General features: G+C 45.5%; 1 long non-coding RNA gene across 2 annotated transcripts; it reads right to left on the bottom strand.

Annotated features, from left to right (window-relative positions):
• Positions 1-1,878: 1,878 nt before the first annotated feature.
• Positions 1,879-4,086, bottom strand: LOC310698899. Of its 2 annotated transcripts, none has more exons than XR_014521800.1 (2): positions 3,402-4,086; positions 1,879-1,955 (listed from the first exon to the last, which is right to left on the bottom strand). It is a non-coding gene; the product is annotated as an uncharacterized lncRNA (long non-coding RNA). The 2 variants fall into 2 exon arrangements; XR_014521801.1 differs by lacking the exon at positions 3,402-4,086 and adding an exon at positions 2,529-3,342.
• Between the last annotated feature and the right edge of the window lie 11,237 nt (positions 4,087-15,323).

Here is a 15,323-nt window from a genome sequence, read left to right as displayed (position 1 = left end):
AGATGGTTTTGGTAAGTATTTTTTTCCGTGCTGCTTTAGGGCATATTAGTAGCTTCCTGAATAATGAGTCATTGCAGTTCAGTTAAATCATAGTGGGCTGTAAAATTGTAAGGGATCCATCACTTTTTATAGCACTCTGGTTCTTAAAATAAAAAACAAGAGCAGGCCAGAAATTATATTTCTCTACTTTTACCTTTGGATAGCCTTGTGCCCCATATTCAGTGAAACATTTAAATTGAGTAAGATGATCTGTGGAAAGTTAGCAATGAGAGAGAGAGAGCTGTTAGGATTTTTCAGCTCCAAACACACTATACAGACTATACACACCATAGATTTAAAGACATTTAACCACCCACAAAGAATCCTGGGAACTGTAGTTTCTTAAGGGTGCTGGGAATTGTAGCTATGTGAAGCATAAGGAATTTTTTTTTGGGGGGTGGAGTGCTTAAATTTATTATATATACAGTATGCTAAGCACGCAACTGCTGTAAATTATGGTTGAATAGTTTAGCTCTCTCCTCCATAGCTAACACTCCTGCTTTTTCCAAACTGGTATTCCCCAGCTGTTTTGGACCATAAGTTCTCTAAGCACCACCCATTGTGCTGCTATACAAAATAAATGACCACAAATCTGGCATCAATAATGGCAATGGTGAAAGACAAGTGGGAAAACATTTTAGCCTCCTGGAACACTCTACAAGCACACTTATACCACTTGGAACAGTCATGGATAATCCTGGGAACTGTAGTTTGCTAAGGGTGCTGGGAATTGTAGCTCTGTGAGCTAGGCACCCTTAACAAACTGCAGTTCCCAGGATTGGGGAAGCCATGATTCCCACCCCACCCACCCCCTGCTTTCAAAGACCCCCCAAATGTGTTCTCTTTCAAGTGAATGTTAACAACTTTAATATTCCAGTTACCTTTCTAAAAACAATAATTTTAGATGCTGCTGTTTCAACTGCCAACTTGCTGATCTTGTTTTTAATGTTTTATTGCTCGCTGTTTTGCTGTGAGCCACCTTACAATGGGTTTGCTCTAAAAGGCAGGGTATAAATACTACATTGAGTGCACAAACCTATACATGTATACTCAGGAGTAAGTAAATCCCATTGAGTTTGGGGATTTACTCCCAGGTAAGTGGGTGTAGGATTGCACCCTAAATAAAGAAATGATCTTTTAAAAATGTCCATTGAACTATAGCTGCTCATCTGTATACAAACACACCTGCTACTTAATACACTCCCTTAACTGAGAGCAGCTGCCTAAGAATACATCAAAGCCCTCCCTCAAAATAACACCTGGGTCAAATAGTTTTTTATTCCTAACTGTCCAGCGAAAGTTTATAACTCTGGCGGTTATAGTGGAGGGTGGCAGAGGGCAGGGGAAATAAAGGGGTGCATTTAATTGCATGACACCAAATAGAAATCCAATCTAACACCCTCACTCTCTCCATGATGGTCTTATGAACTTGTTGCTTACTGAAATGAAATGAAAGTCAGCCCCAGCAAATTCTTGTTTTCACTCTTGGTGGTGGAGGTGGGGGGAGGAAAGGAATCCATAAGTGTTGCAAACAATTTGCTTCAGTTCCTGCCCAAGTCCAATGCCAATTTGCGAGACGTAGTACAAATGAATCCTGAACCTTCAGCATAGACATTAAAACTCTTATGCAAGGCGTAATCCTCTCACTGACTCCTTTATTCACTGATTTTAAGGTCTGTGGCACAGCAACCAGTCTCAGTTTGCACATGCATGTGTGTGTTTTAAAGAAAGAAGTAAGATTCTATCTGCCAGGTAATTTTCTCATTGACACCTGCGGTTGTCTTTGTGAAGAAAGTCTGGTACCTGGCCGATTAGCAACAACAGAGAAGTGCTTCTGGGTACTAATATTTTGTTGCAGCTTCTGAGTCTCTTGCTGTCTTCATCTACTGCCAACTAAATCACTGCCCTTAAGTCGTCTGCCGAGGCAAAGGATAATCATGTTAAATTTACACTGCACAGCCGCAGTTTAATTAGACACCGTTATACAACTCACATTAACCATCCTGTAAATGCCCTTTACAAAATGAGGATTGTTTTTGGAGGGGTTACTCTTTGTTCTTTTCTCTCTCTTTTTGACATCACAAAAGGAAATTAAAGCCATAAATCTCATAAAAAGGAGGACTAGAGCTCTTAACAAAAAACACCAAGACTGTGTTGACTTTAAAAAATGCTCCTGCATGTGGTCACTTTGCAACAGAGGCAGAGAAAACAAACATGACGTGAAGAAATAAGATGTTCTGCAAATAAAAAACTGCAAAATGTTTTATAAAAAAGGTATTTCCTGGTTACCAAAGCATGTAGCGGTAACATATAATAATATGATCCAGCCAAAGTTGAGCATTTTGAAGTCCAAAGGATATTGAAGAGAGACTTAAGACACAAAGCTGGTGCCAGGTGACCAGGGCAGGAAGTTTTTGCAAAAAGGAAGCATGTTGGATTCCACATGCCCCCCCCCCCTTTGGGGTATTGATGTGGCACAAACGACTCACCTGATGTGTCTGGCCAAGTGAGCTAGTAACTCTGTAGGCTTACAAAGCTGCGTGAAGCAGATACTTAAATATCTTACATTTAAATCAATGGGACTTTGAAGGACCTAACTCCCTCATTCAAAAACCTTCAGGCGTGATAAGATAGGGAGGGAACAAGGGATAAAAATCATTTCATAATAAATGGCTGGCCAGGTACCTAAGAGATGCACCTGAAGCAATGCAAGTTAATTTGGATAATTAATCCTTTGCAATTTAGCAAATGAAAAACAAGCTAATACGGAGGCATCTCCTCCACACTCCGCCCCCCCCCCCCGGATTTCTTGTATGTACTTGTTGGGTAGGACCATAAGCTCAGTGTTAGAGCAGCTGACCTTTTCATGCAGAAGGTGTCAGGTTCAAGCCCTGGAGACCTGCAGTGGGGATGGTCAAAGGTCCTGCCTGAAAACCTGAAGAGCTTCTGCCAGTACTGCCTTTGTCCAAGACAAATTCCTATGTTCCTAGGGTTCACTTTCCCCTCATTTCGGTCTCCTACAGAGCTTGTACGAGGATGGCCTGAATGCTTTTCTCGTCTTTGCTGCCCTTCAGAAAGCAAATAGCCAGTGCAGAATTCACGGGCCAGGCTGCTCACTGGGGCAAGAATGTTTGAGCATGTTTCACTGATCCGGGCCCAACTGCACTGGCTGCCCATCAGTTTCTGGGCCCAATTCAAAGTGCTGGTTTTAACCTGTAAAGCCTTAAACGGTTTAGGCAGGGGTCAGCAAACTTTTTCAGCAGGGGGCTGGTCCACTGACCCTCAGACCTTGTGGGGGCTGGACTATATTTGGAGGGGGGGGGAATGAACAAATTCCTATGCCCCACAAATAACTGCCTTACCTCAAGGACTGCCTCTCCCCATATGAACTGATCAAAACCTTGTGATCACAATCTGAGGCCTTTCTTCAAGACCCTCCAAGTGTCCCAATTTTCCAGGGACAGTCCCAGATTTACAGAAGCTGTCCCTGTTTCTGATTTGATCCAGGAATTTGATCCCACTTTTCCTTAGGATATCCCTATTTTCATCAGAGAAATGTTGGAGGGTGTGGAGTTATCTGACCCCTGAGCCATGTGAAGGCAGCCCTGCATAGGGAAGTTTTTTTTTTAAAAAAATGTTTATTATGTTTTTATATATGTTGGAAGCCTCCCAGAGTGGCTGGGGCAACCCAGTCAGATAGGAGGGGTATTATTATTATTATTATTATTATTATTATTATTATTATTAAATAGGACATCCCTATTTTCATCAGATAAATGTTGGAAGATAAGCTCCTCCACAAGAGGTCTGGAAGGTGGCAACACAAGAAACGGGCCTTTTCTGTAGTGGCTTCAGATTTGTGGAATGCTCTCCCCAAGGAGATTCACCTTGTGCCTTCATTATGTATATTTAGGCACCAGGCAAAAACGTTTCTCTGTAACCAGGCCCTGGGCTGATTAAACAATCTATAGCCTTTGAAATGTGTTTGTAGGAGGGGGTTATTGGTTTTGCTTTGGTTTTTGTTTATTATGTATTTTGTATTCTCATTGGCAAATAAATAAATAAATAAATAAATAAATAAATAAATAAATAAATAAATAAATAATAAAATTGTTTTATTTATACCCTGCCCTCCCCAGCCAAGACCGGGCTCAGGGCAGCTAACACCAAATATAAAACAGATTGCTTGAAATACAACTTAAAAACAAGATTAAAATACAACATCAAAATGCAGCCTCATTTCAGCAGAAACTCAAAAACTTTTTTGGGGGATGAAAACGTCAAGTCTTCAACAAGGCCAGCTATCCAGACTGGTCCTACGTGGCCCAGAAAAAAGCCAGAGAAGTCCCCGAGTAGGAGTTCTATCACAGAAGGAAAAAGGAAAAAAGAAAGAGGGGGAGGGAATCAAATTGGCTCCAAGCCAAAGCCAGGCGGAACAACTCTGTCTTACAGGCCCTGCGGAAAGAAATCAGATCCTGCAGGGCCCTGGTCTCATGAGGCAGAGCGTTCCACCAGGCCAGAGCCAGTGTTGAGAAGGCCCTGTCTCTGGTTGAAGCCAATCTAACTTCCTTAGGGCCCGGGACCACTAGGGTGTTGCTATTTATGGACCTTGAGGCTCTCCGTGGGGCATACCGGGAGAGGCGGTCCCGTAGGTACGAGGGTCCTAGGCCATGAAGGGCTTTAAAGGTCAAAAGCAGCACCTTAAATCTGACCCTGTACTCCACTGGGAGCCAGTGCAGCTTGAAAAGCACTGGGTGAATATGCTCCCATGGCAGAGACCCCGTGAGGAGCCTCGCTGCAGCATTCTGCACCCGCTGGAGTTTCTTCAAGGGCAGCCCCGCGTAGAGCGAATTACAGTAGTCAAGCCTGGAGGTGACCGTCGCATGGATCACTGTGGCCAGATCGGGGCGGGAAAGGGAAGGGAAAGGGAAGGGAAGGGAAGGGAAAGGTAATATTATTATAAAATAATAATAATATAATTAGTGTATTGCGATGTGAAGGAATCTTGTGAGCTTCATTCACAAGAAAAAAGAGCATATTCGAACCTCTTTGGCAAGCCAAAAAAAGAAGCAGGCTGAGCTAGTTCCCTTCTTGCTCAAGAGACGTGCTTCATTGCTTCATGACGTGCACAGATTGCAGGTCACCATGCCTTTGCAAATTGTCAGGAAAGTGGATTGGAAAAGGTTGTCGTGACCTGCCAATCAAATCTGTTGCCTGCATCACTCCTGTGTCTACTTTGGAAGGTTCACATCACAACCCAGAAGGGGACAAAGCAAATATAGCCAAACAAATATAGTTTATACAGACTATATTCCTCACCCTGCTTCTTTATGGGAGTGGATAGCACATTGACATGCTATGTCCTTTTAAAATGTGGGTTTGGGTTTTTTGTTGTGGTGGGGTTATTGGGTTGTTTTTATTTTGATTAGGTATTTTGTGGTTTTATATTTTGATTTTATTCTGTGAACTATCCTGAGACCTCCAGGTATAGGGTGGTATATAAATAATAATAGTAGTAGTAGTAGTAGTAGTAGTAATAATAATAATAATAATAATAATAATAATAATATTCCCTTGCAAAGCCATCCTAAAAATTAAGCATCACAGAACTGAGTGGGGTTTTGGGGAAGGGCTGTAACTCAGCACCTGAGGTCCCAGGTTCAATCCTTGGTGTCTCTAGGTAGGGCTGGGAATGGCCCCTGAAACCCTGGAGAACTGCTGCCAGTCAGTGTAAGCAAAACTGAACTAGAGGGATCCTGCATGCTGGTATGCTGTGCCCAGCCAGAATCCAGGTGCACTTCTCTTGGAGCAAGGTTCATTTCCCCCTCCTTCTTAAATTTAAAATAAATTTTAAAAAGACTGTGTGGGTGGTAGATTGCTGCAATTGACGAGCACTTTTATAGCCTCTGCAACCAAAACCATATGCAGCCTTTTAATCATCTGTATCCTCACCATCCCTTTGTGAAAACAAAAGAACCTTACCTTTTATTTGCACTCATTTGCCTTTGCAGCCATGGGCTGACACACGCAACCGGGAGGCAATATAGCATAATAATTATATTGCAACATTTCTCCTCTCTGTGCCCAGAGATTGTTGTTTTATACAGCATTGTGCTGGAAAATAATTGCTGGTTTCCTATTGCTCTCATCGCCACCCGCCACCCTGCTCCATAGCAACTTAAATTCGCAATCAGAATCACTGGGCACTTTCAGGGTGAGCTCATGATGAGATAGTGACACATCAGACATGGAACCAATGCACATCACCTTCAGTACAACCCGCTGATGCATTTGCCATTGGTTGCATTGGAATACTAAAGCCTTTTCACAACTTATTTTCCTCCAGGAGGGTGGAATGCTGGTTGGCGAGACCTTTCTGTGCATCTCTCCCCCTTCAGAGCACAGACAGGTGAAAGGGTCTTTTCTGTTGGGGACCCAGGATGTGGAACTCCCTGCTGCAGGAGATTCACATGCACACGTTGCTCTGATGGCTTTAAAAGAGGATGGAACAAGTTCACGGAAGATAAAGTTATATCAATGGCTAGGTTCTAATCTCCACTTGAAGAGGCAGTGTGAATACCAGTGGTTGCTGGAAACCACAGGTGAGAACCCTTTTGTGCTCAGCTCCTGCTTTTGGGTTTCCCACACACATCTGGTTGGCCACTGTGAGATGCTGGACTAGGTAGGCCACAGTTCCAGGCAAGGTCTAAAAGAAGGCAAGGGTGATTCCTGCTGAACCTCTACTGGTAGGTAAATGCACAGGGCAGGGCCTTCCACACTAAAGGCGGACCAAACATGAGGGTATGGGGAGCCACCAGAAGTGCCCCATCAGAGAATCTTAGTGATCAAGTTGTTTAGGGCTTTGTGAATTAACACAAGAACCCTCATTTTGGCTTAGGGGCCAAGTGTAGCCCTCCCAGTCTACCAGTTTACACCCCTCACCAACCTTACTTCTCACCTGCTCTTGAGCATTTCTGCCCCTCTGGAATGTGCCTTTATTCGACCGATAGTCAGAATTAAAACATTACACAATAATTATAAACTATAACATCATAGGAGGTACATAAGTAAGGTAGGGCCACAGTACTAGACCTCTCACAGATAACCCACGTCAAAGCATTCAGTTATACGTTTCCGACACTTGAGTGCCTTTGAACTTGTATAATGCCTCTTGCCTGCCTGCCTGAAGCACAGAGAGTGGTGGTTGAGTGTGTGCAGACACTAGCCTACTGTACAATGGTAGAGCTAATATGCTTTGCTCCACCCGCTTTGCCTCTGGCCCCACCCACCACCGGCATGTGACCCTCAGAAGGTGGCCCTTGGGTTGAGAAAGGCTCAACATCCCTGTGACAGGAGTGAGCAGCAGTAAATCACACTGAGCAACCTGGAGTTAACTCTTTATTAGCAAAACAGGATCTGCACAGCAACTCAGGTCTTGCCCCCATGAAGCAATTGGTCCCTGCCTCCCCATAGCTGGCTATGTCTCCTCTTCTCCAGGGTGTTTTCCAAGCGCCTGAGTGTCTGCTTTTGCTCCTCCTGCTTCATGCCTCTCCTGGTTCTTGGAGACCTGGGGGAAGGGAAGCCTGCTGCAGCAGGAGGGACAGACACCTGTGACTCTTCACCAGCCAGACTCCTCCCTGCTTCTTGGCCTTCCTCCTCCCACTCGCCTTCTTCTGCCTCTGATTCTGGACTTCTCTCTGCCACAGACTCTCCCTTCTCACTAAGCCTCTTCAGTTTCTGCACCTCCTCTTCCTCACCTTCTTCCCCTTCTCCCTCTGACCACTCATCATTGTCCCACCACCACTCCCTGGGCTCTGAGCCTTCTTCCCTTGGGGGTTCCCCAGCTGGTTCCTCCCACCATTCCTCTGGGTCCAACCAGTCCATGACACCTTACTGCAGAATAGCCCTCCCCAACTTAGAACCCTCCAGGTGCTTTGGGCTACAGCTCCCATTAACCCCAGACAGGGAGTTGTAGCTCAAAACATCTGGAGGGCCCCAGAGAGAGGCTCTGAGGCCCTGTAGCTCCAAGTGCTCTAGACTATGCATCTACAAGCCAATGCTGATGCCAACCTAGTGACACATCTGCCACATCAAAGCTACTCTCAGTACTGAATCCTATGCAGCCCTAGTGCCTTGTATCACTGGGTGGGCCAGTTCAGTTTGGTTCCTCCCACACTGGGTTCCTCACCACGGTGGCTGATGATAGCTTAGGAAGTACAGCGTAATGGCAAAGAGCATTAGCTAGAATTTCCTACCACCAGCCCCCCGAAAACTAGAGCTTCTCCTAAATCACTCTGGTTCATACTTTCCCCTAGTGACAAATTTCCAAGGCAAGCTGCTTTCATCACAGCTGCCCACAGGATAAGAAAGATCGTGTGTTGCTCACCCTACCAGGTGTTGTAAGTCTTGGCAAGATCTCAAATGCATAGCCCTCCTAAGTGCCCCCAAACTGCTAGGAACGTATTATTCATTACTGTTTATCTGATTTCTTTACCGGCCCTTCACCATCAGGTTCCAAGGTGAGTGACAGAAATTTAAAGTTCGCTATTAAAAACAGTTTATAACAAATTACAGTCACAGGAATAGGAGTGGCAATGGAGATTGTGTCATAGTGCTAGAAAACGTTCTTTGAGAGAAATGGCAGTGAGCTAGATGTGAAAATGGCCTGACATAGGACATGGCAGTTTCACTGATTATTGTCACAAGCCATCTTCAGAGGCAGCCCCACATTTAATGTGTTGCAGTAATCTAACCTACGGGTCACCAGAGCATAGACTACAGAAGTTAGGCTATCCCTGTCCAGACAGGGGAGCAGCTGCAGCTGATGGAAGGGACTCTGTGCCACTGAGGCCACCTGGGCCACAAGTGACAGCAAAGGATCCCCCAAACTGCATACCCTCTCCTTGAGAAGGAGTGTATCTCCCCCCACATCCATCCATCCAGAGGAAGCGCCTGCTAGCAGTATCCTCTGTCTTTTCTGGATTGAGCCTCAGTTTGTTGGCCCGCATCCAGTCCATTACTAAGGCAAGGCAGGGTCCAGCACATTCCCTGCCCACCTGTAAAGGAGAAGTAGAGTTGTGTGCCAACAGCATATTGCTGACAATGTACTCCAAAACTCCTGATAACCCCACTCAGTGGTTTCATGCAGATGTTAAACAGTGTAGGGCATAAAATCAAACCCTGAGGAACCCCACAATGAAGTCTCCATGGGGCTGAAGAGCACTCCCCAAGCATCACCCTCTGGAAATGACCATCCAAGTAGGACCAGAATCACCACAAAGTGGTGCCACCCACCATGAGCTCAGACAGCTGTTGCTGCAGGATACCATAGTCCAGGCATAGGCAAACTTGGCCCTCCAGATGTTTTGAAACTTCAATTCTCATCATCCCTGACCACTGGTCCTGTTAGCTAGGGATGATGGGAGTTGTAGTCCTAAAAAACATCTGAAGGGTCGAGTTTGCCCATGCCTGCCACAGTTGATAGCACTGAAGTCCATTGAGAGCTTGAGGAGAATTAACAGGGACACATTTCACCTGCATCTCTCCTGACAGAGGTCATCATACAGGGTGGACAAAGCAGTTTCCATGCCAACACTGGGCCTAAACCCCAATTTTAATCGATCTAGAAAATCAGTTTCCTACAAGAGTCCTTGGATCTGGCATGACCTCCCACACAAGAACCTTGCCCAAGAAAGGGAGATTGGCAGCTGGCTGGTAGTTACTTAGATTAGAATTCATTGCATCTTCCTGTCCCTGAATCTGGCTCTGCCTCCTCTTGACCTCCTGCGCTGCCAGTCCCAGTGGGCACCAGCCACTGATGCCCTTTCCTGAGCTGGAATTGGCACCACCTTGGTGGCTGCACTACAACGGATGCTGTGCTCTGATCCAGGAGGACAGCTTATATTTTCTTCCTCTTGCTGGTGTAGTGACCTGGTTTTGTCAAGTTTATTTTCCTCCCTTCATCTCTGATGTCTTTTCATGAAGAAGATTTCCATGGCCTTCTCCAAGGCTCAAAGTCTGATTAAAACAAAGCCAAACACATAACAATAATGAACAAAGCAGAGAAGAAGAATCTCCCCTTTACAGATTACATCCACAGGATTCAGCAGGTATATACTGTGCCCTATTTAATTTCGTTTGTGATCCAGTTGTACAAAGTGTCTTGCTCCTATATAAGACGTGCATATCCCCAGGGAATTGTAGTTCTGCATATCCTCAAGGTAACGTATTCTGCTGATGAACACAATTTACATAGCAGTGATGTACCAGGCAAAACACAGCTCCTGGATATATATTTTTCCAGAGCAAGAATGGTGATGTGAACTCTCCTTGCTCAGGCAAGTGAATGAGGTATAGTGACGGATTCCAGGTTCCTTTGTAGTGGATTAGCATAGAGCAGGTGTGGGGAACTTTGGGAATGTTACTGAACTACAACTCCCATCATCCCTAGTCATGGGCCATGCTTGCTGGAGCTAATGGGAGTTGTAGTCCAGCAATCCCTGGAGGGCCAAAAGTTCGTCAATCCCTGCGTTATATGAAACTATTTACCTGCTTGGTATCCATTATTTGGGAAGTGGCAACAAATTGGCAATCTTAGACTTCAGACTTAATGGTCATTGGGGGCAGCTTTAGATGGCCATGTGCGTTATGTCAGTTGTGAAGCACACAATTAACATTTCTCTTTTTCTCTCTCTCTCATGCTCCCCAACCATTCTGTTTCATCCCATGCTTTGGCATCCCCCTCAACTGCCCCAGTAAAACCAGGCCTCTCCTTCCTTGGGGGTTTGTAAGCAGAGGTTGGATGGCCATCTATCATGGATGCTTTAGCTGAGATTCCTGCATTTCAGGGGGTTGGACTAGATGACCCTTGGGGTTCCTTCCAACTCTACAATGCTATGATTCTATGATGTGTGGGAGGGGAGAGGATTAAACACCTCCACTACAGCATTGTGATCACAATTCATATGGCCCATAAGCCATAGCTTAATAGTGGAGCACATGCTGTCCATGCAAAAAAATCCCAAGTTCAGCCCCCAACATCTCCATTTAAGGTTTCAGGAATAGGACCTGCCTGAAACTATAAAGCACCGCTTCCAGTCTTGCATTGTTAATATTGTCTTGGGCGGGGCCAACCATCTGGCTCCTTAAAAGGCAGCTTCTTAAGTTCATTAAAAAGGTGTGGGCAATCACAATCATAGATCTCCCATCATGTCATGCTTCATGGTGCCAGAAGGGAATGCTCCCTAAAGGAAAAGCTTTTTTTTTTTATGATGACGCTTTGAATCTGCTGCGGGTGAGCTTCTTATGTGACACCTAGTGGCCAGAAGGAGAAATGGAAGAAACAACATCTGTCCCTTAGGTTGCATACACCTGTACAACTGCATCTTGCACAGGGTTTACTTTCTGGAGATGGCATGCTTGCACAAAAACATGTATACTTGAACCGCACCCTTGGAACCACCCCTGCACAACAATCCGTACCTTTCAGAGCTGGCATGCCAAGCGGCCCTTACAGGGCTCTGGTATGCTCTCTTGCCAGATCTCATGGAGCTGTCCAAGTTCTCTTTGAGATTTCATCAGAGCATCCAAGAGCCTTGTAAGCAAGGTAAAGGGACCCCTGGCAATTAAGTCCAGTTGCAAATGACTGGGGTTGCAGCGCTCATCTTGCTTTACTGGCCGAAGGAGCCAGTGTTTGTCAACAGTTTTTCCAGGTCATGTGGCCAACATGACTAAGCCGCTTCTGGTGAAACCAGAGCAGTGCATGGAAATGCCATTTATCTTCCTATCGGAGCGGTACCTATTTATCTACTTGCACTTTGACGTGCTTTCGACTGCTAGGTGAGCAGGAGCTGGGACCGAGCAACGGGAGCTCACCCCGTCGCGGGGATTTGAACCGCCAACCTGATCAGCAAACCCTAGGCTCAGTGGTTTAGACCACAGTGCCACCTGCGTCCCGGTAAGCAAGGAGGAGAGTTTAAAAGCCAAGAGAACCCAATGCAAAAGGAGCTTTTAATCTTCCCACTTTGCATGCAATTAATTTGTGCCATTTCAACTGGCTAGCTTTCAACCATGCAAGGTTGAAATTGCGCAAGTTAACTGCAAGTGAAATGCATATTTAAAGCGCATGACTTTTCCCAAAGAATCTTGGAAACTGTAGTTTATCCCTTGCAGAGCTGCAATTCCCAGAGTTCCTTGGTAAGAGGGATTTATTGTTAAAGCACTCTGGGAAGTGTAGCTTAGTGCAGGGAATAGGAATATCTGAACAGCTCTCGGCACCCTTAACAACTACATCTCCCATGATTCTTTTGAGAAAGCCGTGATGGTTTGAAGTGGAATGATACCACTTTAAATGTCTAGAGCAGGTAGGGCAAGTTGGTCTGATCTAGCAGGACTGTTCTTAAGAAGACTAAACCTCTGCTGATTCACCTTTCAAGAGAAGAAGAGTTAAAAGAACAGATTCAGCTCTTTTCTAGGCACACCATAGCACAGGAGTGGGGAATGTCTCTCTGCACGAGGGCCGCATAAACTTCTGCGAACTGAATGCTAGTTGTGGATTTGACCAGAGGGAAAATAGGTGGAGCAATGAATTATTATTTTTTAACCTTTATACAGGTGGATAGCTTTCACACACGCTCACACACAGCAGTCTGTCTTCCACATCCAGGCAAAAACAGTCAAGGAGGGTGAGAAGCAGGCTCTGGTAAGAGTCCTGAAGGCCAGATACAGAGGCCTGGAAAGCCACTCCCCATCCCCAGTTTTGGGATTCTCCCGCAGAACCATAGGGACACCTATGTACATACTGAGCTCTGAAAACAAGGGGTACTTGCTGCTCCTTAAGTCAGAAATTGTCAAGATAGACACAAGAGCACTGAAGTAGCATTACTGGATCAGGAGAAAGTCCATATAGCCTGCTCTGTTTGCAAGACTCCAAAGTACCATCACAGCAAGGTTGATTCCTCCCCCCCCCCCGTCATGTTAGGGCAGGGATAGTCCTAGACATTTTGCTGCCTGAGGCAAATTGACAATATGGTGCCCTCCCCTCGTGGTGTGTCCAGAAGCTGATTAGATTGGTTGTTGACTCTTTGCCCTGAGGGAGAGCAGGCAAGTTTAAGACTTGCATGACAAGGCACTGCGGAACACGTAGCTTTGACTTCCATCAGAAATGGATTGGTCAAGGGGGTCAAGGGAACAGCTAGGGCTATATGTATCTGCTATCCAAGGCGATTGCCTCAATCTGCCTAATATTGGTAGGGCTGGCTCTGTGCATTGGTAATATTACTGGCAGACTAGAAATGAAGGAGACAAAAGCTATGGTGAACTGTGCATGCAGCGTGCACTGTACACGATCTGGAAATAAATAAAAATGGGGGATTCCTAATGCATTGGTTCCACTTCTGAATGGAAGCCATGGTGATTTGGAACTTCAAAAACTAAGAAATCTGGATGAAAAATATTTTGGAAGCATCATCCCAAATCCAGTAACTAGATCCTTCTCTCTCCTCCCCCAGCTTTATCATTCCCTCTATTTCCAGTGCTCAGGCTGTGAGTGCTATTGATGACGCAGGCAAAATGGTGCCACCTGCACGCATAAGACAGAGGGATGCATTAGCAGACTTGGAGAAAGTCCAAGCTTTTTGCAGCACCACTATACGTGGGGGGGCTGGAGAGACCCCAACCCCCCCAAAATAACAACAGTGAGGGCAGAATATGATTAGTGGCTACAGAAGGTTCATCATTTGGGAAGGGGGCTGGAAAATGAAAGGGATGTAAATGGAATATTCTATAAAATGGCAGAGTTGTCCTGAAGCCTCAACAAGAGCACTCCACACCACAGCTCTCTGTAGCTGTGTAAGAAACTAAAGTGCACTTTACTTACCGCAAATAGCGAAGTGGTTGCCTTCCTCTGACACAGGCACAAACACATATCGATTTCCACTGAGATAGGAAATTCTGAATTTTCTTATCCTGAGAACTCAGTATGCCAAGAACCTCAATGACTGGGCAAGTCAGCTTTTATTTTTTTTAAAGAAGAAGTCACATCTCACTTCTAACTTGTTAGCTGGGGGTGGAATAGAGATAAGTTTTGGCTTTAACATGTGAGTCACTGCTGTAAGAGGATATGAAGTTCAGGCTTGTGTCTCAGAATCAATTGATTGCTTCTGCTGTACATTTCAGAGAGGTTCTTGAGGATGAAAGAGACTGGAGGGGGTGGCAGACTGTTCCACCAGTTGTTCAGCGAAAACTGGACAGTGGAGAGGATAATCTTTATTTAATAATCTTTATTATTAAAGAACATAGGGGGAAACATCCCAATATAATGAAGAAAATATCAGCAGAATGTGAGCCTGTTTGGGGATTTATTTCTTTTCAAAGAGGGTTTTTGGGGACAACTGCCTCATCGGGTGCACACTGAGGAGTAGCTGAGAGACGTAAGACTGATGGATATGTCTTTTCCCGTACTTTTGACAACAGCACCGTTGCCTTGGGATAGATATGGGATCAGGAAGCTTCAGCTCTCCAGCTGTTGTTGAGCTCCAGCTATCACAGCCAACACACAGGGAAGATGTGAGTTGGGCCTATGTGGAAGGTCAAAGGTTCTCCACACCCCGCTCTCTAGGACACTCAACCTCTTAATTCCTATTCCCTACTGCAGGGATGGGGAAATTCTGGCCCTCTAGATCAGGGGTTGGCAAGGTTTACCTCGCCTGGGCTGGTTCACTCCAGCGGAAATCTCTCTGTGGGCCGGATTGTGCGCATGTGAGCCAGTGCACGATTTCTGGCACCAGAGTCCCCATGCACTGCCAGTTTAGCGCAGTGCGCGGCAACTCGCCGAGTAGGCGGCTCAGTTTGGGGGCGGCTCGTGGGTTCGTTAAATGACCCATGGGCCTTAAGTTGCCTACCCCTGCTCTATATGCTTTTGGGGCTCAAACTCTCAAGTTAGCATAGCCAGTGGGCAAGGATGATAGGAGCTGTGGTCCAACAATGTCTGGAAGACCACTAGTTTCTCATCCCTGCACTAGAAACTCCCCACCCCCCACCAAATCTCATTTTCAAGACACAGCCTTCTGGTATAGGCACCTGATTGGACCACAAACAAGCATACAAAGCCCATTTGTCTTTAGGATGCACAAGGCATACATGTCCTCCAGGAGAATTGCCCTCAGTTGAGGAGCCTGTATTCCCACTGTTGTTCTGCTGAAACATGATGAAGAGAAAGGTCACCGTTCTCATTTATGACGTCTTCCTTTTAGAAAAGTCTAAGAGCTGCTTAATGAAAATCGTGC

This window comes from Podarcis liolepis (genome assembly GCF_965112155.1).
Source record: "Podarcis liolepis genome assembly, chromosome: Z".
In the NCBI taxonomy this organism is placed as follows: domain Eukaryota; kingdom Metazoa; phylum Chordata; class Lepidosauria; order Squamata; family Lacertidae; genus Podarcis; species Podarcis liolepis.
Note: the sequence above shows the minus strand (reverse complement) of the source record. Positions and strands in the feature narration are given on the sequence as shown.